At 34.9% G+C, this 26,560-nt stretch overlaps 1 protein-coding gene across 4 annotated transcripts in view; it reads left to right on the forward strand.

Annotated features, from left to right (window-relative positions):
* The window catches only part of IMMP2L (inner mitochondrial membrane peptidase subunit 2), a 480,274-nt gene that overhangs the window by 353,150 nt on the left and 100,564 nt on the right, over nt 1-26,560 (forward strand). The gene's annotated exons all lie outside the window — the stretch shown is intronic.

Raw genomic sequence — 26,560 nt, forward strand, 5'->3', positions numbered from 1 at the left:
ATGGCATGATATGGCATGCTATAATAACCTGTGACCTACCCCTACCCATCTTAACTTGGTGCTTTACAGTCAGCACTGCTGCATTCCTGCATTCCTGCTACACATGTGGCAGATTTGTTCCCATGTCTGCATAAAAACCACCCCAAAACCCAGAAGTCACACGCTCCTTAGAAACCCTGCTGATGAATGGATACATTGCTTTAGGAGAATGCATCTGACTCATGGGATGCCAATCAGACATCATTGATGTAGGCTATATTTCCTAGTTGAGCATTATGCATCAAAAGCCTCAGTAAAATTAAGATATAACACTTCTATTGCTTTTCCCATGTCTGGTAGGTCAGGTGTTCTAAAAAAAAAACAAAAACAAAAACAAAAAAAGGGTCAATTTAACACAATTTACTCTTAAAATCCCAGCTGGATGTTTATCATTTTGTCATTGTATAGATGGTTTCAAGTTAAATCTATCATAATTTCCACTGGCATTGTTTTGGCTGCGGAAATTAGACCAACTGCTCAATAATCGCTGGATCCTCCTTTTTATCTGATATAAACATAGGTGTTGTGCTTGCTTTTCCTAGGCTTCTGAGATATCTTCTGCCCTGCATGAGTTCATGAAGATAATCACTATTGTTTCATGGACTGTGGTAGTTAGTCTAAGGGAACTTCATTCTAAATTACCTTCTTGCATACATCCAGAGTCTCTCTCTTATACAACATGTTCTCTCTGTATTCTGGTTTGCCATCCTAGCCCATCATTAAAATTCCTTTAATTAAGTGTTTGGTCGTGAATTATTTTTTGTCAAGGCTGATGCAAATAAGGTATTAAGCCCTTCAGCCTTCTCTCTGTCCTATGATAAAAAATCATATTTTTTTGTTTTATATAAGTATAATGACTGTTAAATAACTGAAGTACACTTTCCTTTGCTTTCTTTTCCTATCTTTTGATACTGAACTGTTTAGTTTTGCCTTTTAAGCTCTTTTCTTCTTTCAACTAATTTCATTCTTTACCCTTACTGATTTTAAGCCTACAAATTTGTGCTATTCCTTTGTAATTAGTTTTTTTTCTACACCTTTGTTTCCACTTTCTGTAAAAAAGTGATGCTTTCCCCCCATCTTTAAAGCATGTTTGTTGGGTTTTGATTGCTTTCATAGAGACACATTTCATTTTCAGTTTTACCATGAGTTGTTCCTTATAAGGCAGAATTAAATGAACAGTGTTGTGCTCCCTCCCTAATTTCTTCTATGCAACAAAAAATATATTCTGAGACTTAGTAGAAAGTGTGTGAGATACCCTGTTGCTCTCACAACCATTGAGCTAGGAGTTAAAATTTCTCATTCCAATTACCCTTCCTCTTGAGAGTTGCTTCTAAAAATCACAAGTCTACCTCCTACTTTTGATATGTAAAATTATTTTGCATAAAATAGGTTGCTAAGATAGATGCAATGAATGATAATTCATCTGAATGTGTCTCCTTTGATAGTAATGAGTTTAGAATAGGTTTGTAACCTTTAAACTTAGCTAAGTGGAATCCCAGTTAATGGGTTTATACAGTATCTAACAATGGGACTCCAATCTTGATTGATGCTTTTAACATCTTAGAGAACAAGAACTGTAAAATGCATAAATTTTATTTTAACATACAGTGGATAGAAAATGTTTGGTTTAAGGGTCATCGACTGTGGTTCTGAGCAGATAATTGGTAAAAGATATCACCATTTATAATCTTAGAAGGAAAATTACTCTTTCATACAGCTATTTAAAATACAGCCTTATTTAATTTCATAGTACAATAAGTTTAAACTAATCACAGTGGAATCTAATCATTATGAGGGTGATGACCCTTCCTGTAAGATCTTACCTAATAATCTTTGCAATAATAAAGGGGTTTTTTTGGAGAATATTTACATAAGCCTTTAAAAAAAAAAGTAACAGTTAAAAAATGTATTTATTATAAGGCTATAATCTTTATCGAATACACAGCAATGGGAAAAGATTCTGTTAGTATTTGATCTGCTGGCTAGCAATTGATGCTACTACTAATACTATGAACATAATGAAGGAGATAACCCTGACAAAATACCAAACAAATTTTAAAAAAATAATGATTATGGATTTTGATTAAGTAAAATGCATGTCAGGCACGATAGTGTAATGAAAAGTAAATGTGTTAACATGTATTTTGTATATGCCAAATGTATACTATTCACCTTTCAGTCAGTTGTTACAAAATTTGCTGGCATATTAAGTGCGATCATGTCTGAGAAAGAGCCAGGCATGTGCTGCAAATATCAGAGATATTGGTGCAATGTGACAAGATGAGTTTGACTGTAATAGAATAAATTGTATCAGCGGAGATGTACATCTGCAGCCAGCCTACATCACTTATCTCCCAGTTTTCCAAGACAAAATATAAATTCAGAGGAGGTCATTATTTTGAAAAACCTTGAATGGAGACAGATATCACCAGTGCACTTTCTTACAGCAAACTTTAGTGATATGCAGTAAATAGTAGTTTGGATAACCTGCAGAATTTCTAAGGGTTGTATACAAATCCCTAAACAGTGTTACACAATTAAACATTGTCTTTCTAATTGTTAAAACTTTCTAATTCAGACACAAATTATGCACATATATTTCTACTGAAAGCTGTACTATGGGCCTCAAGCCAGTGTCTCATAAACTGGGTTTAAGAACCAACCCAGTTCTCCCTGCTGTAGAACCCAGCCTCCCTTCCAGCAAAGGGAAAAGATGACCAGATTATCCTAGACAGGGATTTGGAGTGCACAGAGTGTGATCTGGATGGCTGAAGTGCTCAGGAAGTACCATTAAAAATTTTTTCTCTGTTCCCTTGGGTCTTACTATCTGGCAGGAGGACTTTGAGACCAGAGGATGATGAACAAAACCGGTGCGGGGTCAAAGCTCAGCAAAGAGGTTCAGCACAGGCTCTGTGATGCTGGCTGGTGTGAGGCAGCTCAGCATTTGCTTTATGATGCATAAAATACAAGGACTTTGGTGGTATGGATGGATAAGTGCAGACTGTGTAACAAGGTGGAGTTAGAGTCTGAGGAAGTTGTATATGTATGTGTCTGTAACAGTGATGAGACGAGGCTGGGGGCCCAAACTCATACACAAAAAAAGAAAAATCTAACATTTAATGGTTATGAAAAGTAATGGTGAGAATGAATTTAATGTGTCAGGATGTAACATCAGGACAGTGAGATGCTGGTATGCTGTAATTTGCTTACATGTAAGTATATCTCACTTTTGTATACTGTATCTTAATTAGTTCTTAGCATGTTGACTTAGAGATGCATTAAATATCATATGCATATAAGCAAAAAAACCCCCTATAATATGGAAATTTAATTTCAGACAGCAGGCAGAAAAGTCAGTTTGTGTGAGAAGTCAGGCAAACAAAGAAAGGATCTATTAATGTACATCACGAGTAAATGTGTGAATAATTAAAAAAAGGCAGTTAAAATACTTAAGTTTTAAAAGTAAGTTTTAAAGAATTTTAATAAGAATCATCTGGGTTTATCTAGAAAGGAAAAGCAGCGTGATCTAACAAAAGAGTCAGCTGGAACTGTGCTAAGAGCTGTGTTTGACCAGTTTATTGAGTGTACAATAGAAAACTACAAACGCTGAGATTTTAAAATACCAGTAAGTATGACATGCATTAGATAATGTAGTCTTGTCAGCTTTTTGATCCTTTGATGTGTTTATCTGTTCTTTTCAAACAGTTTAAATGTTAGTGAGTTATGTGTAAAAGGAGTGGATATTTGAAGGTTGAAAAATTTGTATTATTGTCAGGAGGCACAAAGTTAAAAAGAAAAGTTGGCCTTCATTATAGATTTTACAACAGGGTTAATTTTTAACTTTTCAGTATTTCTAATCTACTTTTTGTTTTCTAAAGGCTTTATGTATTGTAAACATTATGGAAGAATAAAATCAATTTCATGTTTAAACTTATTTCCTTGAAACCATTCTAGTTTTATTCTTATTCCTTTACTGTATGCATTTCACTGATTGTTCCAGGAATATTAAAAATATCTTTTTCGCCAGATACTGCTCAATTATATGTTGGAGAGTTCACCAAAGAGTTTACTGCCTAAGGTCCTCTGCTCTACTGTGTGTTTTGCAGGCACAACAGTCTTCCAGTAGGGTGTTTACTGAAAGGCTATTTCTTATGTATGTCAGATAAGGCTGAGAGAGTAGGAGTTTTGTCATTCTCATTTATCCATTACTTTAACCCCAACACTCATCTTCCTCCTCTTAAAAGATATATAAAAAACAAATAAATTAAAAAGAAGCCTGACATTTGGAGACTGGCAGTCTTCAGTTTTCAAAGGTGATGAATATCTAGTGCTCCTGCTTATTGTGAAGTGCACATAGTCAAGTCTTCTGAGAGTCACTCACAAGAGTTTATAAATAGAATATTCTTATTCATTCATGTTAAAAAACTCACTGTTTTTTAAGATCATACCAAATTGTGAGACCTCTATCTCCTTACTTATTATGTAGGGAACTATCTGTTAGTTGGGCTTATTTGGGACTGGGATAGCCAGGGAATACATAATTCTTGTGCATCACACAGGAGTGCATATATGGGAATATATGTGTACACACACACAAACATTTATAGGGCTAGACAGAGAATTCCTATCGGACCTGAGCAGGCCTGCATGAAGCTTGAGTGCATCTCCATTTGTATAGCACTCACAGATAATTGGAAGGTGACTAAGCCCCTTAAAACGCTCAACTGAAGTAGAGAAATTCTATGCCAGAGTCTGTAAATGGCAAAGCAAAGCAGACAGGCCCATAAATTTTGATGTCAAAATGTTTGCCATTAATGCTCTCTCTTTGGACACTATTTCCTCTAGATATGCCCAGCTATCACATCACATCTGAACTTATATTTAGAGTTTTAATAAATGTCTGACTTCATTTTTAAAAAGAACAGACGAGTCATTGACAGAAACCAGACCAGTTAGTTCTTGAGACATAAGAACTATCCTGATTATATTACATTTGGATTTATATTGTTAAGATGAATGATGGGGAAATTGCCAAAGAAATCATATAAAGCATATAAATCTGAAATGGAACAGAAGACTTGCTTGGTTTCTTGATTTCTTGCTTTGTGGCTTTCTCTTGCTTTTTTGCTTTGTCTTGCTTTCTTGCATTCATGCTTTTTCTGTTTCTCTCTCTCTCTCCCCTTTTCTGTTCAGCATAAGTGAGAGCAGAATCAGATCTTCAGGGCATATTCCTAAGCAACTGTATTTGGTGCAGAGGTCTGGGATGAAATGATGGCCCCCACTGAAGCTGACAGTAGAACTCCCATTGACTTAAAAAAGGACAAAAGTTCACCCAGGGAGAGCAATCTACCTCTTGCGAGGAAGTAGTCCATGGAAAACGGGTGGGGAAAGAGAAAATTTATTAAAAAATATTACATGAAAGCAGCATTATATCTGAGAATGTGTGTACATAAATCAGAAAGTTTAATATTATAGTTCCCATAGCAACAATAACTGTGCCACATTGCACATTTCTAATAAGGTGTCAGTCCTTTAAAAGCATGTAATGTAATAAAAAAGTATTCAGTATGTAATGTATGAGAAGGAGCTATGTGGTCTATAACTTTGAATTTCTTTTTTTTGCTCTATTTAAATTCTTAAATTTTTTAAACTTTTTTTTAAGGGTGAATAAACACTATCTTGTTTATCTTTTATATCCCATATCCCATGACCATTAGTGCCCTGAAGATAAGGCAATAATCTGAAGAATGTTTTAGGCTTTATGTTTCTTCAGGTTTTGGTAGCTGATAAGACTTTTGATAAGAGTGCATCTCATGGCAGTGATTTTTTTGAGGAGAAAAAAATATCCAAAAATATTTTCTGACCAGATAGTAGGCCAGATTTAAATCTGTAAAGTCAAGCGGAATATGAACCAGTGATTTAAAAATAAGAAGATTCTCTATTCTGAGCCATCCAGCTTTGCAAGGAAGTTATATTATTATAGAAGATCTAAGTCCTTTGCGTTAAAGATATTGTCTTCATATTTGTACATTGCTGAGCATGTACTGGTAATACTGAAAATAAATAAATCTGGTTGAACAAGTGAGTGTCCTGTTTGTATTCTTGGTATTTCTTCAGTTTATCTTTTTACCTTTTTCTGTCATTTCTCTCGTATAACCCTTTGATTAATAATATGCATCAAACAGGCATAAAAATGTAGACCTGATATAAGAGGTGATGAAATATGAAAATCAGACTTTTCTTGAGGTTTTCTCACTGAAGATGTAGTAGCTATTAATAATCAGACTAGTCAAATATTTGTCTGATTTTTTTTAATGAAGTATTATCTGTGCAGAAAACACCCAAGGACTGATGAGAAATTCTTCTTTAGCTCTGCCACTGCTGCTTGTAGCAGGTTAGTAGATCTAACCAAGTCCTCAAGAACCCTTCTCTGGACTTCCTAAAATGTAGAAGAAACACTGTGATTTGCTAGACATTTGATAAGAGAGGGAAACATTTCACTGAATTCAGTATTCTTGAACTCCAGATTTGTTCATAAAGAGATAGCTGTAATAACACCATGGTTCATAGGAATGCACCTATTGGGTCTCCTGTAGCAGCAGTATACAGCAGAGCATGGTTTGCTTTCTGGCTTGTGAGGAATGGAGGTAAATAGTTCCCAAATGCTTTCTGGTTGTTATGGAGCAAATTATTTTCCTGTTCTTTTAATTCCATATTTTTTGCAAAGCTAAAGCAATGTATAGTCTTCATTCCATATGTTGTATTTCCTGAATAGGGACTGAAGACTTTTATGTGATCCAGCTTCAAAACCTGCAGCAATCAGACTCACAGACTGAGCATTGAGTTTCATAACTGCCATAAATGCTTTACATTGAAATATGAGACTGAAGTGATTCATTATATTAAGGAAACTTGATCTCATGGAAATCTACAGAAAACTAAGAATTGTAATTGCACCTTGTGTATCAACTAAGTATCAACTGAATACAAATGTTCTGTACATCAGAACATTATGTATTTGTCCATTCCTATTACTGACCAGTCTATAAAGTATGTCTTTTACAATTAATCTAGAGCTAGGAAATTCACTCTGAAGTATTTGGTTTTCTTTGCTGCTGTCTGTCTTCCTTATGTTTTGTACTTTATTTTTTTATGTGATATAGTAGTGATAATAAATGCTAATGCTAATGTTATGGACCTAGGAAATGTTCCCTTGCTGGTAGCTTATGCTATGAATTACCCATTCCAGACTTTTAATAGTGTTTTCATGACTTTTTTAACTGTGTTCAAAAGCTGCCATCCATTTCCTTGCACTTTAAGTCTACTTATGGTATGCGTATCATGCATTGCATATGTATTGTTTCCTAAGCAAGCCTGGAGTTATACCTCCCTCCCCCCCTCCCCCCGCCCCCAACTCATTTTCCTAATATCTTCAGCCTGAAAAATCCAATGGTCTTGCGAATTTAATGGCTTATCACCTGCCTTTTAGCTGTTGGTGGTTCTACTATTGTCCTCTCAGAGCCACTATATTTATTATCTGCAAGGTTATCATTCTAGAGAAGCAGGTATGCACAGCAGCAGAGAGCTGTGCTGACAGAGGAATGTGCAGATAAAGAACATACTTTAATGTGCTTTTCACAAAGCAAATCTTTGCAAACCAATGTATGAAATGGCTGCATCTCTGAGGTATGGAGGAATCTTTTGCTGGCTATCGTGAGTAAATGACATTGCATGAAGAGAGAAGAGATGACATGGAGCTTGAGAGTATGGCTCTATAGAAGGGCTATATCACAGCGAAAGAGTGTTCAAGGTTTTGTGGTGTGTTTGATCTCAATGGGCACTAAGAATTTTTTTGACTGACCGCACTCAACCCTTATTAGGTGCATGCTGTCTCTAAAAGTATTTCTTAGGGTTGCTGAGAAACCTAAAAGCCATTGTGGAACAGGTCTAACGTTTATTAGCCTTTCCCTTAAGGAAGTATAAAGGAAGGGGAGAAGTGTTTGAAAGGAAGTATAAAGGCCTGGAAGGAAATAAGAAAAAAACAAACAAAAAAAAAAAAAGAGAAAGAACTAAAGCATTCCTGAAAAGCAACAAAAGTCTGAAATAGAAATGACTGGTTTGACTGCTGTGAATCTGATCCATTTTATTTCCAGGTTTCCCAACAGCTGTTTTTAAGCTGTTATTGGTCTAACTGGGAAGTTTCTTTGCACTAGCAATGCAAAAGGCTGGGGTAGAAATCCTGCTTCCTTCTTCCTCCTCAGTAACTCTGCTGTTAGATACTTTTGATGTTGCTAATACTTTGCTTTTTCTCAGTACAGCAAGTCCTGTAGTATTTCCACAACGATATAGCAGGTAGCTTTTTAGATATGAGGATTATTTCAGACATACCAGCTGTATTGCTGGTTATTGCTTTCTACTGACTTTCCATGGTGAGATGCTTGTTGCAACTTATCAGTTGAGAAGCTGAAGAATGAAGAGAAAAGCACATAACATGCTTTTGTGTCTTAGGAATTTTCCCAGTAGGAGATAGCAAAGTATGATTGTCCCTGTCCTAAAATAGATACTAACTAATTCATTGAATAGGAGGAAGAGCTGGCAATTACCTGGCGGCAACTCTGTTTCACTTTCCTATGCAACACTTCCCTATTTGCTCTCTCTCAAAGGCCAGTGCAATATAATAGAGCTCTAAAGCTGTTCTCTAAAGAAATTCACATGTGCATTTTTCTGCTTTGAAGCAAAGGTTTACAGGGTTTTTTTGAGCTGTCACATGTCTGTCAGATTATTTCCCTTTCACTTGTAAAGATTCTCTGCTATGACAGGGAGAACGACTCGCTGGGGATTATACAGTGCCACTTCCTTGCATAGCTAGGCATGAGGAATTAATTACAGTCTTAATGCTCAGGGGAAGTGACAGATTATGACTGATGGGGAGTTGTACTGGAGCGGCTCATCTGAAAGAAAGGCAGAGAAGGTTGGCTCCCTTGGCTCCCCTTGCACAGTTGGGGCATAGAAGTATGTGCTTTTTAAATTGCAACTGGGATAGGAGACTCCCCATCCCAGCCCTCCAGCAACATATGCGGACCCTTAACTTCTCCTCTGGTATATACCAGTACTTTGTCCTTAGTGCAGATACATTCCCAATGGCCATAATGCATCTCTCTCTGGGCAATGAAGAGGACAGTAAGGGCCAACATCTGAGATAGAAGCTCTTGCTGCTGATACCTATGGCTGGCTCAGTGTATGTGGCACCAAACCCACATTATTGTTCTCCTACCTTCTGTTCTGTTGTGATATAACTTTGTTCCTGTGGGAGAAACCCCTGCAAATCCAACTCATCTATGGCCTTGCAGAAAGAAGCCTGTGGAAATATGTTAATATTAATAATATCATTAGTATTTCTATTTTTCTGTTTGTAGTCCATTATCCCTGGTTCTGATAAAACTGATTTTTTCCAGTGCTGAAGAACAAACATGAACAGATGGGACTAGGTATTGTACAGCTAAGTTATTAGAACAGTGTATACAAATAATTTTCTCTTAATGTGTTAAGAGACTGATGGAAACTCAAGAGAAAAATCACAGTTAAAAACTATCTTTATAAATAAAGCCATACGAGTGGTCTCAAGATATGGTCTTGTCTGGCACTCAGGAAATCTGAGGTTTGTTGAACAGACTTGTACAAACCAATCATTCTTTGTTTCAGATCCCTTTGAAGTACAGACTATTCAGACTGATTGGGTCTCCTTTTTTTTTTCCCCTTCTGAAATCACTGGGAGTACTCAGGCTATATTTGGAAATATATATATATTTTTTTTTTAAATAAGAAAATGCAGAATTTCTACATGATTTGCTGTTAAAAATATATATTAGTTTTGGTGAAATTTTAATTATGGATGTTATTTATGGCTAACATTCTCAGAGTGGCAAAAGACATCTGTTTCATCCTTATGCAAATGGGAAGGCAATTAAAATAGTAGGCTTTCTGTGGGGACATGAAAACATTTTCCACTGGGTTGAGTCAGCAGCCTATGGAATCTGATGTTAATAACAAAAAATTGCAATTTGTAATCTTTAAATAGATTAATGATACAAGTCATTAGACTGGAAGTCTTATTCTTGATCCTTTTGCTTTGCAGGATGCCTATAAAATTTCACTTTTAAATGTATATTGACAAAAGGTAATGTCAATGTTCAAAGTAATGTTCAAGGTGTGATACATTCTATGTTGATCCTTTTTTCTTCTTTCACATACCTCAGATTCAGCTTTTGGTGATGACTGACTTTACACTTTGCTAAAGCAGAGAGAGCCTGATATCCATAATTTCAAAATATGTTTAGGAACATATACTTCATTGTGTTTTGATTCTAAATTATGCATTTCTTCTGGCCATCATAAGTAGGAACAGTTTTGATTTTGATTGATTTTTATTCTTCTTTTCTGTGGTTTGTAAATAAGAATTTAGAGTTTTGTGTCTATCTCACACTATTATGATTAGAGGTCTTTTCTGTGGCTTCCTGTCACTATACTCTCACTTAGAACCATCTGATCATACTGATAACACTTTTTTTTCCAGAAATCCGAGCATGCTGGGATTCTCTGTTTTTATACAAAAATATCTCTGTTTTTCCCTGCTCTCATATTGCAAGATTATGTAAAGCAAAATCAGAAATACTTCCTGTGTAGTTCTTTGTGGCTCAAAAAAGAAATACAAAAATTCCCCTACTTGCCAAGTATTTATGATACAAGACTCAATGAAGTGTTCACCATACTTGTTTTCCTGCTAAGATACAAGGCAATGACAAGCAAGTTGCTGCTATGACCAGACACAGGATTAGGTTCTCTGTTGGTATTTAAAATGGTCAAAGAATAATTCTGAAGGCTTTTTCAAGAATTAATATTGGATGAACATTTTCTTGGTTTAGTAACATTAAATGGAAAAACATACTCGGGGAGAAGGAGAATAGAAGAAATACACCAGTTTAATGAGACATCAGTTGACTCAATGCTGTGAGGTTACCAAATGCTGTGGAAGTATTAATGAGGACAATGCCCTTTCCTTTTGTAGGTGATTCAGATTATTTCTTTGAGGATCTTTGGTTTGAAAATTTTACTGCTTTGCAGGGTTTTCCTGTTAACAAAGCAGCATGACATTCCAGTGTTGTGAGAAAAAAAGAAACTATTATTAATGTCTACTCCTAAGAGCAAAGATCAGCTTTCTATACCTTTTTAGGCTCCATGAAGCACTTCTTTACTATTATCCAATACTGGTCTGTGTGTAATTGAGCTCTTTCAGAAAATATGTTTAAAGATGGTTTCATGTGGCAAATAGTAGGATGCTCTGAAAAGTATAAGACTGTTCCTAAATTAAGCATTTCTGTTTATTAGGTTTCCACTGTTGATCTAAATTGTAATACCAAAGGTGAAAAACTAACAAAATATTCAGCGAATATAGGTCTGTCTTAACAGGCTGAGAATATAAAACCCCTAAAGGATATTGTCAATTCTTGCTTCTTGAGACATGATTTTAAAGACAGACATAGAGAGAAGTTAAAAACAACAAAACCAGTGTTGATGATGCAGTTGCCTGACATTGGCAACACAAGAAATCTTCAGTTTGCAGAGGCTGAGGGGAGAAATACCTAAGGTTTACAAAACTGTGAAGGCAGTACATGAGCTGAATTGTTCACCAAATGCCACAATACAGAAACTGGGGGCACTTGACGAGACCGGTGGGAGATCGGTCTATAACAGACAAAAGAAAGTACTTCTTTACACAGCAGATAGTGAACTTCTGGACTTTGTTGCCCCAGGAGACTGTGTAGGCAGACAGTATTAGCAGATTCAAAAATGGGTTAGACAAATTCATGGATAACAGATCAATAAATGGATACTAAAAGGAGTAGACAACGATGTACGATCAAACACCTCTGATACAGTAAATCTCGATGCTCACATATTCTAGTCAGGCTAACATGCTTTTCCTGGGCACTGTCTGCTTTTGCAATTATTTGGAGTCAGACTATAGGGCTACATAGAATGCTGCTCAGACCCAGAAATAAGGCATTTTTTATACTCCTCATAAAAGATTAATGATGAGTGTGCTTTTTGAATTTACTGTAAAATTACCTTAAACACCAAGAAATATTAGTATCTATGTTTAGATATGAATCTAATATCAAGAAAAGAGTTTGCATGATTTTTACTCCAAATTATAATTGTTTATTTGTAGAAACCTCCTAGAAAATGTCTCCTTTTAAGAATAAAAATACTTGAATATTTGTTTCATTCATGCTTATAATTTTTTTTTTCCCTTAAAGTAATCATACAGTAAGGGACAGAAATCACCAGTCACTCTGACTGATTACTCACTTGCTGAGTGCTTTACAGGATTGTAGTGCAAGAAAAAAATTTTCTTCAGTGGAAAGAAATATTAGAAAAATTATCCAGCACGTAGATTTCTCAAGGTGGTTATGCTAGCCCTCTGAATAAACATGTACATGTTCAGATGTTCATGTACACACCTGTATTTAAGTTATAATATCTTGAAATATGAAAAAGAGAGTTTTTTCTCTCTGATTTTTCTGTTTCAGCTAAGATAAAAAATAGGAAGAACCTGAATCTTGCATTAATGTTTAGACAGTTGTCTAGAAATTAAAACCAGCTGTTGTGTGCTATGATCTCTGCATTCTTTGTTTGTACTAACTGTCAGGCATGAAGGCACCAATGTAATTTAATTAATGAGTTTAATTAGAATTGTGAAGAAATCATGGAATTAGGCACCCGTGACTTTAGTTATAAAAAAGTGCTTAAAGATACCTCTGTTTAAAATTTGAAAACTAAAGTTACTGGTATTATTTCAGTCTTTTTATTCAGTAATTTATGTCTACTACTTGAAATTATTTCAGAGGTCTCTTTGGAGCAGTGTGTATCAGACACAAATAAATGGACAGACTTTCATTTCAAGCAAAACTCCTTCTCTTTTATCCATCTTGCCTTGCTGGAACTTTTGAACAAAATGTCTTGAATAGACACACTTCGAATTCAACTTGGTTAATTCTTGAATACATGAATCTTTCAATGCTTCAGTTGTCGAAGGCCATAGGTTTTTATTCTAGACCAAAATTACCTGGGGTATGACAGTGCAGTGATGTTTGGGGACAGGGAAAGAAAATATGATGCCTCACTGCTCCCCAGGTGGACCCAGGTACATAGCTGCATGCACTGTGAGCAAGACAGGCATACAAGGACCCAGATAGTTGTTATTATCTAACTTTGGCTTATTGACATGTGGTAGTGGGATCCTTCTTGGGAGATCTGGAGGCTCCCTACCCAAGGGCAGGTAAGATGTCCAGGCAATCAAGGTTAATCTGTCGTCTGCTCTGTTGGCATTTTCAGTGAGAACCTGAGGCAGCATCAGGTGTCCATAGGGACACAGGGATTCATGTCAGATAGCATGGTCAGCTGAAGAAAGGATGGACCTAGCCAGTGAATGAGAATTAAGCTTGTTGCTTTATAATATTTAGTCCAGCAATAATTACACATTATCAGTGCATGTTTATTATGGTTAGGCAATAACCCATTCCTGGTTACTTAAATTGTCTCATAACATGCAACTCAGGATTTTTTTTTTAAATTCAGTTAATGTAGCTGTGATGGAGAAGATGCTGAACACTCTTCATATTTTATAAAAGTAATCTATAACTTTCACTGGATGTTTCCCAATAAAAATAAAAATGAAACCTCTCTCCAATCACATGATTTTATACAGCTGGTCAGGAAAAAATAACTGAAATATTTTACAAACCAAAATGCAATTTTTGAAAAGTATTCCATGATAAAGGCTCCTGAAAGTGGAATTTTTTTTCTCTTGAAAGTTTGTTTTGGAATTATTTACATTCTGCTTCAGAGAAGTCTGTATTACAACTGCTTTATTATATTTTGGTTTTTATTTGCATATTGATTGGCACTACTTTCACTGTGTCTCCAGGCATTTCAGTAGTAGTAATTTATACTATGTTATACACTGATAATGCTGAAAAAAATTAACACCTGGAAATTTCTTTCAAAAAATATTTCTTGGCAATTGCGGATTGTATTATAGGTCACTTTAACTTTCCATTAATATAAATATCCTTTAAAGTAAGGTTGATGTATAAACCAAGGTTGAATTTCATTGTAGCTATACAAGAAATGGAAAACCTCAAAGGATGAAGAGTTGTGCAAAACTGTAATTTGTAAGTTCAGTCTGTAAGAGCATCACCAGTTCAAAAGTAGGTGTTTTCTGCAGTCTGATCTACATATATGTGCTCATACCTTTTAACAGAAGCCATATGAAACCTCTTGGTTTTAGATTTTTTGCAGCAAGTTTTTCAGGTTAAAATCAGGCACGTCTAAATCCAAACCAAGCTTTTATGACAACAGCTATTGTTGCAAGAGACAAAGATTGAAAGTAAATAAATAAATAAATAAATGAATAAACAAACCCACTTCTTTCTTCCATTTAGTTTGTTTTTGAAATTTCAGAAAAGCTTGTGATGAATGTTATGTGAAATTTCATATTGTTCTTAGTTTCCATTATATTTCCCAAATTATGACGTGTTGCATGACATTTATAAAGTCTATTCTGACTGTGTAACTCTTTTTCCTTGATTTTACAACAGTTCTTTCAGATTTTTTCTCAGCAGAAAGTATATTTCTGATTTCTAACACATCTTCATTATTATTAAATAAGTTTTCTTACATATTTGAGATAAAACAGTTGAAATATTTGGGAGTTTTAAAACTCATAATCATAACTTGTATCAAAAATATACATTTACTTAATAATACAGAGTTAATGTTTTTATGGCTTACTTGCTAGCTTCTCAATTATCTTTTTGATAGTAATGTCCTTTAAAAAAGAAAATGCACTTTTAAGGGGAAAGCTATTAAAGGCATCTTTTCATATTTTTTCCTAACAAGCATTAATAGAAGGAAACATGTAAAGTTTCAGGCTTCCATTGTACACAGAATAACAACTCTCCCCTTTCCATAAATAAAAAAAAAACCACATCTTGAAAGCACTTATTAAGTTAAAGGTTCCACATTTTGTATATGCTGCCTGAAGCAGATTAGGAAATTTTAATACCTTTAGTTAGTGCTAAGCAATAAAGAAGGTATAACAATTAGCTTCTGTGTGAGAGCTGTGTGGGTGGGGAATTATTTCTTACAGTTGGAGCTAGGCAGAGATATTGCCAGACTCTTTTAGCAGTCACAGGTCTACAAGAATCTGATTTTAACTGAGACAGCTATTCACAATGCTGATCTTACAAGGTTTCAAAAAAACAGATGGGGTATTGTTCTTTGTGATGTGTTAAAACTTCTTGTAGCCGTTGCAAATGCCATTCTGACATGAGAAACTCTGCAGAATCTCTATTCATTATTTATTAAATAAGCTCTACAGAGTCATGGATCTTACTTTCTCTCAGTCCTGAGTAAGTTGTTCTGGAGTCTTTGCAGAGTAGGTAACTTAAAAAAAAAATATTTTGAAAGGCCCTTTTACATCAGCAAGCAAATATTTTGTCAGTCTTGGCAGGACTGGTTAGATTGTGCTGAATGTTACTCTCTCTCTCTCTGGTGCTTCAACAGTACTTTCATTTGTATAGCACAGTGCCCTCTTTCAGGTTCCATGGGCTCAGTACAATCCAGACCATCTGAATCTCAGGCTAAATGCAGACTCGGTGCCATGAGTCCCGCTTCTGTCCCAAACAGAGGTCTGGTATTCAACCAGTTCCTTGGTACTTTATTATAAGCAGCTATACATGGACAGAAGCGCCAGGTAGTTTAGCAGACAACGCCTAGACACCAAATTAGCTGCAATCAAGAGCACAATTAACATCTTGTAAAGTCTGAGTGGGCTTTGATCCCCCTCTTTCTTATTGCTGGTGAATGCCATAATTACCAAGCTGTAAGCATGTTCATGGTGACTCTGTGTCCCGCCATTCCTTCAGGAGGTGAGTCGAGGATTGAGAGCTGGTTGAAATTTAATTGGAAGAGAATCAGAAAGACAGCAGGATTCAACCAGCCTTAAGCTGAGGAGACTCCAGAAATCAGAATACAAGAGCATTAACCTGTAGCCCAGTAACCTCTAGCAATGATGAAGAGGCACAGCTGCTGTGACCATCTCTATCACCACTTTTTGAAAAAAGAGCTATTCTCCATTTAGCATTTCCTCAGAAGAGGAATAGGCCAACAGGTTTGTCCATGATGGTAGATGCCATGATTTTCCCCTCTGGGATACAAAGAATTTTGAAACTTTTTTCTCTCCTCCCCTCCTCCTCCTCTCACATGTACATGCACAGAGCACATTTGTTGGAAGGCTGGCATGACGTCCACCCTAAGGATGAGAAAACACACAAGGTAGGTAACCAAAGGTCAGGCTACAGCCTCTCCCTTGACAATTTCTGTGGCAGAAGAAGTGGCAGAAGAACTGCTAAGGGAGAGGTTTTGGGTGAGGAGAAAAAGTGGGTTCAAGCAAGAAGAGCTTTATAAAGACCTTTATTTAATAATTGCAGATTCTTCAGGCTGGAGATTAACTGCTGAGTCGACTTTTAAGTTGCACAACTTTCAATCTTGAAAAAAGTTGAACCGTCTCTTTTCTTAGGTTGGCATAGGCATTACTGAGAGAAAAGTTTCTACATCTGTTACTGAAAGAGGGAAAAAGGAGAATATTGCTGCAGTAGGTCATTAAGCCCAAACCATTAATTATGTATCAGGTGAAATCTCGGCCTTGTTTACAGTACTGCAAATCTTAACTGTTCACTTCAAAACAATTGCCTTCAGTTCCTTCAAATGTGTCTAAAGATAAAATTTTACCCAGTTATTTTCCCAGTTGATTCATTATTAATAAAAAGAGGGTGTGGGTTGCAAGAATTAATCTTTTTGATGGCAGTACCTTTTTGGTCTCTATTTATCCTCCTGTTCTTGCAGGTATAAAATTTCCAATTTGAGAACAATGGTTGGATAATTTCACTTAGATAACCTAGAATAATTAGTAAGTTTTTACCTTGATAAAATTATGAAGCTAATGATAATGAATCTAACAAATGATTCCCATCCAATATATGATATAATATGATATTGTTAATAGCTGTTAGTGATATTAGCAAAAACCTGCATTTTAATTATCAATATAATTTTGTAATATGAGAAGGTAATGAAATGATACACTCATTTGGTTAATGGGACTTTTATCTAAAGAGGCAAACTGAATAATTTTCATAATCTTAATTTGAAAGGGCAGTGTCGGCACTTGGAATCAGAGAGATTCACAAATGAAAGATGATAGAGAAAAAAGAGGTATTGTATTTAGCCATTTAAATGAAGTCGATGCAACAGATGAAATGTTGCTCTTTTTCTCAACACAAAATTAGTTTTGTATTTGTTTTAATTTATCCTGAAAATAGCTATGGTTCTTCTGATTAAGAGAATGTGCTGAGCAAAGGAATGAAGTAGTTTCAGTATCTCAAATGCGAGTGACAGTTTTGTGTAAAAGTCTGTAGGAATATTTATATTCATATACATATAGTATATGCAGTTATCTTTAGATAGTATCAAATGATGAACAAATTGCAAAATATATATTGATATCAAATATAGAATTTTCTAATACTTTTTTAAAGTAAATATACTCTCAATACAGTTAGAGGCAGTAATCCAAGTTATATATGGACCTTGAAAGGAATATGGTCCTTGAACAGGTATTCCACAGTATCCTCAGCAGTATTTTGCTGTAGGTTTAATCAATTTGGAAAAAAAAAGAAAGGCCAGATTCTGAAATTATCTATCATCTGTGTGATTTCAAATACAGGTTAGCAGAAACCATCCATAGTTTCATTAAAAAAATCACCAAAATTACATTTTCCTAAAAGGGTTGAGAAGATCTGCCATGGAAAGAATCATAAAATGAGAATGCTGTTAGTGCTAGAACAGATGAAACACATGCAGGGAAAAGGAAGTGGCACACCATATGAAGGGAATAGTGTAGAACACGCAAGAATGAAACCACACACAGATGTTACAGGAAAAAGGGATAAAATCATCTGTGGGAGGGAAGCTACTGTTAGTTGATCATTCTTAGCAGCAGGAGCAAAATGAGTTCTGCTTTGCAGGGACAAGCAATATTAAATGCTTGAGGTAGCCACATGCCTCCTGACGATGTAAGCAAAACTCTCAGGAACAGAGGGAAATTCCTGTGCTGCCAAGTGTTATGTGCATGGTGATCTACAGTGGTCTTTTACCTAGTTTCTGAAGGAAGGTAGGATGAGTTGAAAAAAATACAGAAAGGCAATGTGAGGTTGGAAATGAGAATCATAAAAAGTGACTGCAAATGAATACAAAGAAATTTTACCTGAGGAGAAATTATTTCCTTAAAATCCGGATTCCCTGGCATTGCTGGTTGATACTGCTGCTGCAGCTCAACTGTTCATGAGACCTAGAAAACAATTTCTAGTAGCTGTAGCTTTTTTAACTCAACTCACAGCACCTGTGTACAAATCCTTTGTGATGTGGATATATACATACGGGTAAAAGTATCAAAACAGGGGCAAAACCTAGGCCCTAGATATGCAACATGTCTTTAAAGCATAGAATAGAATATGTAAGGAACATGAAATACAATCTACAAATGTTATCACCTCATATAATTATTGTCAAAGATTAAATGTAATTATAGGTTTGGGAAAAACTCTTAGTGAATTGCAGATATCATGAAAAACTTCTCCAGAAAGAGATATATGAAGGAGAAAGGCACAGAGATAAAGGATATAGTGTATCATGTATATTGATCGTATAAAGCAACAGCAGCTCTGTAGCTGCTTACTCATTAAAAAGCTTAAGAGTGTTTTGAGGATATTTTGAAAATTCAGGAAAGAAAGAAAGAAAGAAAGAGAACAGAAAAATGAATTGTGTTGAAATTATCTGTGAACAGAAATTTGAGCAATTCTCTGGGACAGTAAGACAGTTAGAGGCAATGATTCCTCCTCCTTTTTGCAGTCTAAGTCTTTGGTATGTTTTGGTCAAATATATCTGGATTCAGAGGTATGATTACAATCCTTTGCTGGGAAACTGATCTGTCAAGGATACCTTTGCTCATAGCAGTGACCCCATCAATTCTGTGATTCTCATAAGCAATGATCTCTCATCTTTTCTCTCTTATAATTATTTCTAGTCTCTTCTCTGTTACAGTGCCCTGTCTGGTACAAAATGGGGTGTTATCAAGAAAACTTCAGGCTTGAAATGAGTGGATGAGCTGGCCTGTTTTTTGTCCTTTCAATCATTTTATCATTTTAGATAAATATGCACAATAGTACATTCATTTCATTAGACTACTAAGTGGAAGAAATTTTGTAGAAAGGCCTTTAACACTGTTAACTTATTTTAATTTACATATTTAGGAGTAACTAAAGAACAGTTATTTTACAAAAGAAAAAAACCTGTTACAGAAAGACTTGAGGGCAAAATCTGATGAATCTCTTTAATAAAATGGAAGGCTTCGTAGGCAACCTTGTATATTTATCTGCATTATTTACAGTACTTTCATCCAAATATGATAACAACAATACTGCCATATACTGAGAAATGAAACAAATATAAATAATATGATGTTGTTTGGACTTGGTTAACTGTAAATAGTGTTGACTTAAAAATATTGTTATAAAAACTATCAACTATATTATATAAAGCATTTAAAAGTTTTTCTAATTCAATTTTTGCTTCTATAGCTAACAGGTATTCAGAGAAACATGTTTAATCTATTTGTTGTAGTTTAATTGGGTGGTAGTTTTGTGTGCCTTAAGAAAAAGTGAGATGACCAAACTAGTGCTCAGACAAATCAGACAAATTTTAAAGATAGCAGAGGAGTGCGTAGAGGAAGAAGATATGGGGTCAGAAGTTAAAGTGATATGGCCTAGGAAACCTGATTTTATTTCAATGTATATGTGATGTGAGTCATATGTATTTTCATGTGTCTATTTAACTGTATATATAAAATAGATAGGTAAAAAAATAGGTCAGAATAAAGCTTGCAGAGAATAAATGGTTCATCAGGTCATATGTAAAACAAAAAAATTATTAATATACAAGTGGATGTACAGAATATATTTTCATATTTTCCTAACTTTCCCTTTTGGTGGGGGGAGATAAGTCTTTGCTAAGATAAATCTATTATGCTAAACTTTGAAGAGTAGCTTCTGTACCTGTTTGTGATGTGGCACTAAAAATAATTTCTTCTTGTCACTGACATGTGTGCATCAAAGTTGTCTTCATTTCAATTTTTATAAAGGCAGAGTGCTTTTTGGATGGCAGCATTTTAGAACACTTAACTTAGGCTTATATGTTTACTCCGATAAGGTTCTTTTCATCTAGTCATATGTCTGTGAAACTACCAATATGTACTAATTATAATACATAATCAAAATATCAAATATTTTGTAATGCAAGTATCATTTATAAAGCACATCTTGACATAAAATAATGGAAATTTTAAATTCAATTAACAGTGCATGCTTAAGATGCCAATTAATAGTGAATTATTCAATAATCACAGCATTAATTACTGCCTGAAAGTCTGAGGATATTTTCAAACTGCATCCTCACATTGGTATCTTCTGGCCTTAGAATTAATATTCCCAGTTCTCATTGTTCTGCCAATGTAGAATAAAGAAAGCCTTAGTGAAAATGAGATCTAGGTTTTATTAACCCATATTAAGGACAGCTGCATTAGTAATACAAAATTTTGCATGACTACATTTCGTCTGGTTTCAAAATGTTATGCTGTAATTGGCTGTATTGCATTGTCCTGCAAAATAGTGATATAATTGTGTTTCTATACCTCATTCAGTGTTGTGTAGCCGTCTGGTAGAAATAGTTTAAAAGCTATCTGATGCAATACATGATGCATGCATCTGAAAGTTTAACTAACTTTCACACAGCAGGTAATTGGCAAAAAGTGTAAATATTGGTATCTGATTAGACTGCTTTTTAATTTAAGTTGAAATCCAGTAACTTTCCTGAATACTGTATGTTTTAAAAGTGATTAACTGCTATTTTGAAGAGGCTGGTGAAGCAAATAATGGCTAAATAATTATTTTGTTTAGAATTACATGCATTGTGAGAAATTATCTAATTAATAAAACAGAGCTACAAACATCTCCCATACTTTCCATATCAGATTTCTACTTATTCTTAGCACTGCTGAGTAATAGGAACCTGCACAGGTGCATCACTTTGGTAGGAATGCTTTAGCTGGGAAAAAGATACCATTTGCAGTTCGGCATCATGCTTGCTTTAACTGCTTAGTTATTTGTTAAAAAAGGTTGTGTTTTTATCATATTTCTGTTCTGAATGAGGAAACCAGTAAATTAGTCTGCATTTTTCCTGAAACTTCAAAATCTTTCATTGCAAAGGGTGAAACCTATAGGATTTAGACACTCAAAAATTTGCTCAAGTATAGCCAAAGGAAATCTCTGCCTCCTTAATGGCTGCTCCTAATCTCACGAAATCAGAGTCTCTTGTTTCAGATTCTGTCATTTCTGTGATTCTGGCATGTCTTCTTTTGGGGGTTCCCTTCTCAATGTATCAGATCTGGCAATGCTCCAGAAGCAGTATCCCAAGCACAAAGTCTCCTCCAGAACTTTCTCAGTTCTGGATGCAAGTATTAAAGTCAGGCCTCTGAGTAATTGACTGATTTGCAGCTTTTAAGGAAAACACATTTCAGCTCTGAGGCAAAAGTTAATAGCTGCATACAACCAGAGAATATTCCCTAACCTATTGACTTACTCTTATGCATAGTCTGTTAACCTGGCCTTCAGAAACAAAATATTTAGTTGTTTCACATACATAACCCTGTCTTCTAAAAGCAGTTGATTTAAATAACAGCTTGTGGTCAAAGGAATATAATATATGTAAGGGAAGCATTAAAATAAAAAGACACAGATGGCTATATGTGTGTGTTGGAAGAGAAAAAGGGGATTTCTTAGGGGCTGGCAGGTATTTAGTGTCATGTGGAAGATTCTAATACAATTTACATGATATACTACAATAAGGTTCATGTCTTGGGATCTGAGTGTCACCTGAAATTGAATATCTTACTATTTTTTCATCTGTGAATTTGATGAAGATGGATGTATGCGGAAAAATTCCATGTGCAGCAATTTATATTATTTGTAAAAAGTTGCTCTTAAGTATGATAGAGACTACCTATTTTACAAAAGGGTTTGTATTCGTTTCTTATCTCCTGTGCAAACAGAGGAAATTATCTACAGTGTCTGTTCCATGATGACACCCAGAGGTATGCAGATTGCTGAGACCTTCTGATTTCTCAAGGTCAAATCAAACTGAAGGCAATCATTCCTCATCCAACTTAGCTGAGCCAAGTTGCTTGCTTTGGCACTGGTACCACATCCTAAAAAAGCAGATTTTTCTTGCTTGTGGGCAGGTGGTTAGAATACCATATAGAGCTCATTTTTGACTGTCAGGATTGAAATTATTTCTCAGCCAAGGACAGATATAAGTACATCTGTTAACTATTAAATCATGGAGAAAAAAACCTTTGCAAAGGTTCAAAATGTACCTCAGACGTAAGAAAAAAAAAATCAGAATTTCAGACCAATTTCTGGAAAAATGACCAAAAAGATAAATGTAATTCCATTACATTCTGATCAAGAAAATTACTGCAACTCTTGTAGACTGTTCTTAAGCTAGTGGGAGTTTAACTACAGTGTGAGCAACAGTAGTATAGGTGGTTATTACTAACCTGTCAAAGACTTTGGTAAAACCTGAAATTTTTTTTGTACACATTGGTATGGTTTTTAACAGGTGCTTGAATATTATGTATCAAAATCTGGGTATTTTAATGTCCTTGCCTGTGCTATTCCTAAAGCGAACCTTTAAAATGGGAAGGGTAAGAGGTGTTAAACAGTCTTTATTGATTTTTACTTCAAAGATACTAGGTCTTAGAAAGAGAAAGACTACTCATTAGTAGAGGCTTTCTGAAATTTAAAAGGTTGTTCAGTAATTATAACTCATCTAATGAACTAGATATGAAATTAACAAATACTGAGTTAATTATTACTAACACCAATTGTTCTCCTAAGAATTCATTCAGACATCTTCTAAATTTAATTAAAAACTTCATGTGTGAGAGCTAACAGAGGTCAAGATTACAGACAAACTTAGAGAAATGAGTCTAAGTATACTCAACTAAGAAAGAAAAATAGGTTTTTACATTACTTTCAAAATATACAGTACATTATTGACTGCATTTCCTGATGAGCTAATTGTGCTTTTAATTGATATTTGGCTTAAGGATTTTAGGTTTTGTTGTTGTTGTTGTTGAAGAGTGCTAGAAGCATTCCAAAGTAATTTTTCACTTTATATTGTATTAATTTTTCACAGGCATATTGATCATTACACTTATAATTGTTATTTATTTACATGGGCCTGAATCTGAAAAGTGGATGCCAGTTGCCTGCAAAGTTATCCTTAAGAAAAGGGCTTGAGTCAACACTTCTTCTCTGAAATTATGTACAATTTGTGTTAGTAATTTGTCCTTGTAGAATTGCACAAAAACATGGGTTAATAGTTTTCTCTCAGCATGTCTAGCTAAAATGGTTAGCTAGTGAACTGAGTGAATGGCAGTTTGTACATTTAGAGCAAGAGCCATGTTGCGAATGTAGCACACACTCACGGTCTCCTGCTTGCAATTTAGGCCAGAGACTGAAGTGTTTAATTTCTGCAAGATTCATGTGAGAGAGGGGCAGTGTTACTAACTGACTAATTTTGATTATGAAACAATTTATGCTCTCTTCATAGGAGAGGAAACAAGAAGTTTGGGGTTTTTTGTTCTTAAAAAAATCAACATAATTTTTATAACAATAATTAAAAATAACCTACTGTCATTAACCAAATATGGCTTTCTGAAGCCTGTAACCTGGTTTGCTTCCATGAATGGTTTATTGATCTGTTGTGGAATAATTCAACAATGAAATTATCTTGAAAATTAAAACCAATATTAAGTAATGGATGATCCAATTTACTGTAATATGAGCTTATTGCTGCAGTTCATTACTAATTCATGGAGTGAAAAGCTTAAGTAAAACTTTGTTTTCAAATTTCAACCTGCATTCCACAGGACAGGTTGTTTTTTTTTTTGCTGAAGTGGATGCAAAGTCCCTAGATAACTGCCCTATGCAAATGCTACACTAACAGTTTGAAGGAATTCTCTTAGGAAAATAGATTTTCTTGCCTCTCTTTTGTTCACAGGTATACAGGTACTTATTGTTTACACTATATCTTGAATTTTTTTCTATTGGACCTACATGGGGGAAAAATCTGACTACTTATATACCCCATACATTAAATGGCAGGAGGTTTTATATTTATCAGCTGAGCTTACAGAGGGATTTATCAATGCAGTATCAGTCCTATCTACTAAAGTAGATAATTAGAACTGCTGCCTGTTTCTTTTCCATTTCTTTTTCTCTCCCCTGTTCCCTTACTACATTTATTAACATCATCAATTTTAATTCTATTTCCTCTAAGTCAAAACTTCTTGTGTACAATCATCTGCTTTTTTCGATATGCAAATTTGTACATAATTCCTCTTTAATCACTGTAAGAGACTTTTTTTTTCATAAATGTAGCAATTTTTTATGGTTTATCATGATTATTTCAAGAGTAGAAAAGAAATATGTATTTTCCTATGTTGTAGAAATAATAAAAAGAACCAATGATAATTACTGCACTCTGTAATCTTTTTCTTTTTGCCTTAGGCCTTAAAGAACACACTATACACCTCTATTAAGCCTTTCTATTTTCACAGGGTCTCTGCAAATCTCTGCAAGATCTATCCATGCAGGCCAAATTGTTTCCACTTTTGTTTCCAAGTACTTATTGAAAAAGCTTTTTTTTTCAATTTTTTTCTTCCTTCCTGTTAGTGATTTCCTAATCATAATAAAGGAGGAGATTATTTGGGGGTAAGAGATTGTGTTCGGTCTGAGATGAAGTCACTGACTGGCATTTTCCATGTTATTTTCCTGACATTTATGAGGTAAACATGTCAGCAGAATTAACTTTCAAATCCTTTCACCCTTCTGGGTGAAATTCAGTCTTGTGCATGAAGTCTGTAAAGGTACAAAACTTTATCACAATCGTCTACTCTTCTATATTCAGGAAGATGAATGGAAGAGAAAATTAAATATTTTTTTTGGGCTATTGTTTGCCTTTATCACTGATGGAAGATACTAATTTAATAATTTTCAGAGTGTCTAATCAGACAGAACAGAATTAATGGCCACTTCTCTCAGCCTATATCTTAAGACATGTTTCCAGTAAAATATAGTCTCATATGGTACTTTATAAAAGAAATTATCAGTGAGACAAAGCATTATGGAATCTCAAAACATAAATAATTTTGTTGTCCAGACTGTATGCCATATTTCTTAAAAAAAAAAAAAAAAAAAAAAAGCAGGAATTGCATAGTAATAAATTGCTCTTTTAGCATAATTAAATTATTACAGAACTAGTCTTTGTGTTTAAGAAATCATATATTTACCAGCTCAGGACAGTTTTGCATTTTTGTTTTGAATGGTTTAGGAACTCAGTGTTGAATACTGTGTAATATTAAACTGTTCTAAAGAAAGATGAAAATCAGAGACATTTTTTTCTGCAAATAGGCAATTGTTTTTTCAGCTTCCAATGAAAGCACAGGTAGATCTTCCATTAGAATACAGTTCTGGCATGCTCATCCTTTTAGCTGCCAGAAGAAGCTGTTTGAAAAAGTACTGGTTGGATTTTGCAATGTGCAAAGTAAATAATTATTATTTTTATTTGACTAATAAAGTCAAATAACCTTAATAAAATGCACTTTTGAGGATTCCTTATTCATCTAATATTTCATGGTCTCCAGGTTATTAATTAGCTTGTCCTTATAACATCCTCACCCCCCCCCCCCCAAGCCACACAAACCTCACCAGAAACAGTTTTCCCATTTTGACTTGTGAACATCCCTGATCAGTGCTGTTGCACAGTTCAGCTGAATCTCCTGGTGAAGGTTATTTTCTCTTTTCAGTTGATTTTCTTTAGTTTTAGAGCTTGCTCCTTCTGCCTCCTGCTTTGGGGGCATATCTTCCAGACGGTGAAAAGTGATGAGCAGCTGGAGGCAACAAGCTAAAGCAAAAGTCTGTTTTTGTCTATGAACAGATTTGGTTATCCAAAACAAAATAAAAGGTATCGCTATCTGTAGTCCTGTTTGTAAATGCTTCATCATGGTAATAATTTGGTGTGCACAATAAAATCACCTCCCTGCATGAATGACTGCAGAATAACAGATCCCATCTGAAAGAAAGCAAAAGTGTATGGTAGAAGGCAGACTGGAATTGTGAAAATGACAGCTACTCGGGAACTAAATACAGGAATTTTGCATACTCTGCACTTCAGCTTTAGGACTTATCTGTAGTTTGTCATTTTTGTAATATCAGGGCAT

This window comes from Nipponia nippon, unplaced genomic scaffold, assembly GCF_047370975.1.
Source record: "Nipponia nippon isolate SJK-2023a ecotype South Korea unplaced genomic scaffold, ASM4737097v1 scaffold_3, whole genome shotgun sequence".
Lineage (NCBI taxonomy): Eukaryota > Metazoa > Chordata > Aves > Pelecaniformes > Threskiornithidae > Nipponia > Nipponia nippon.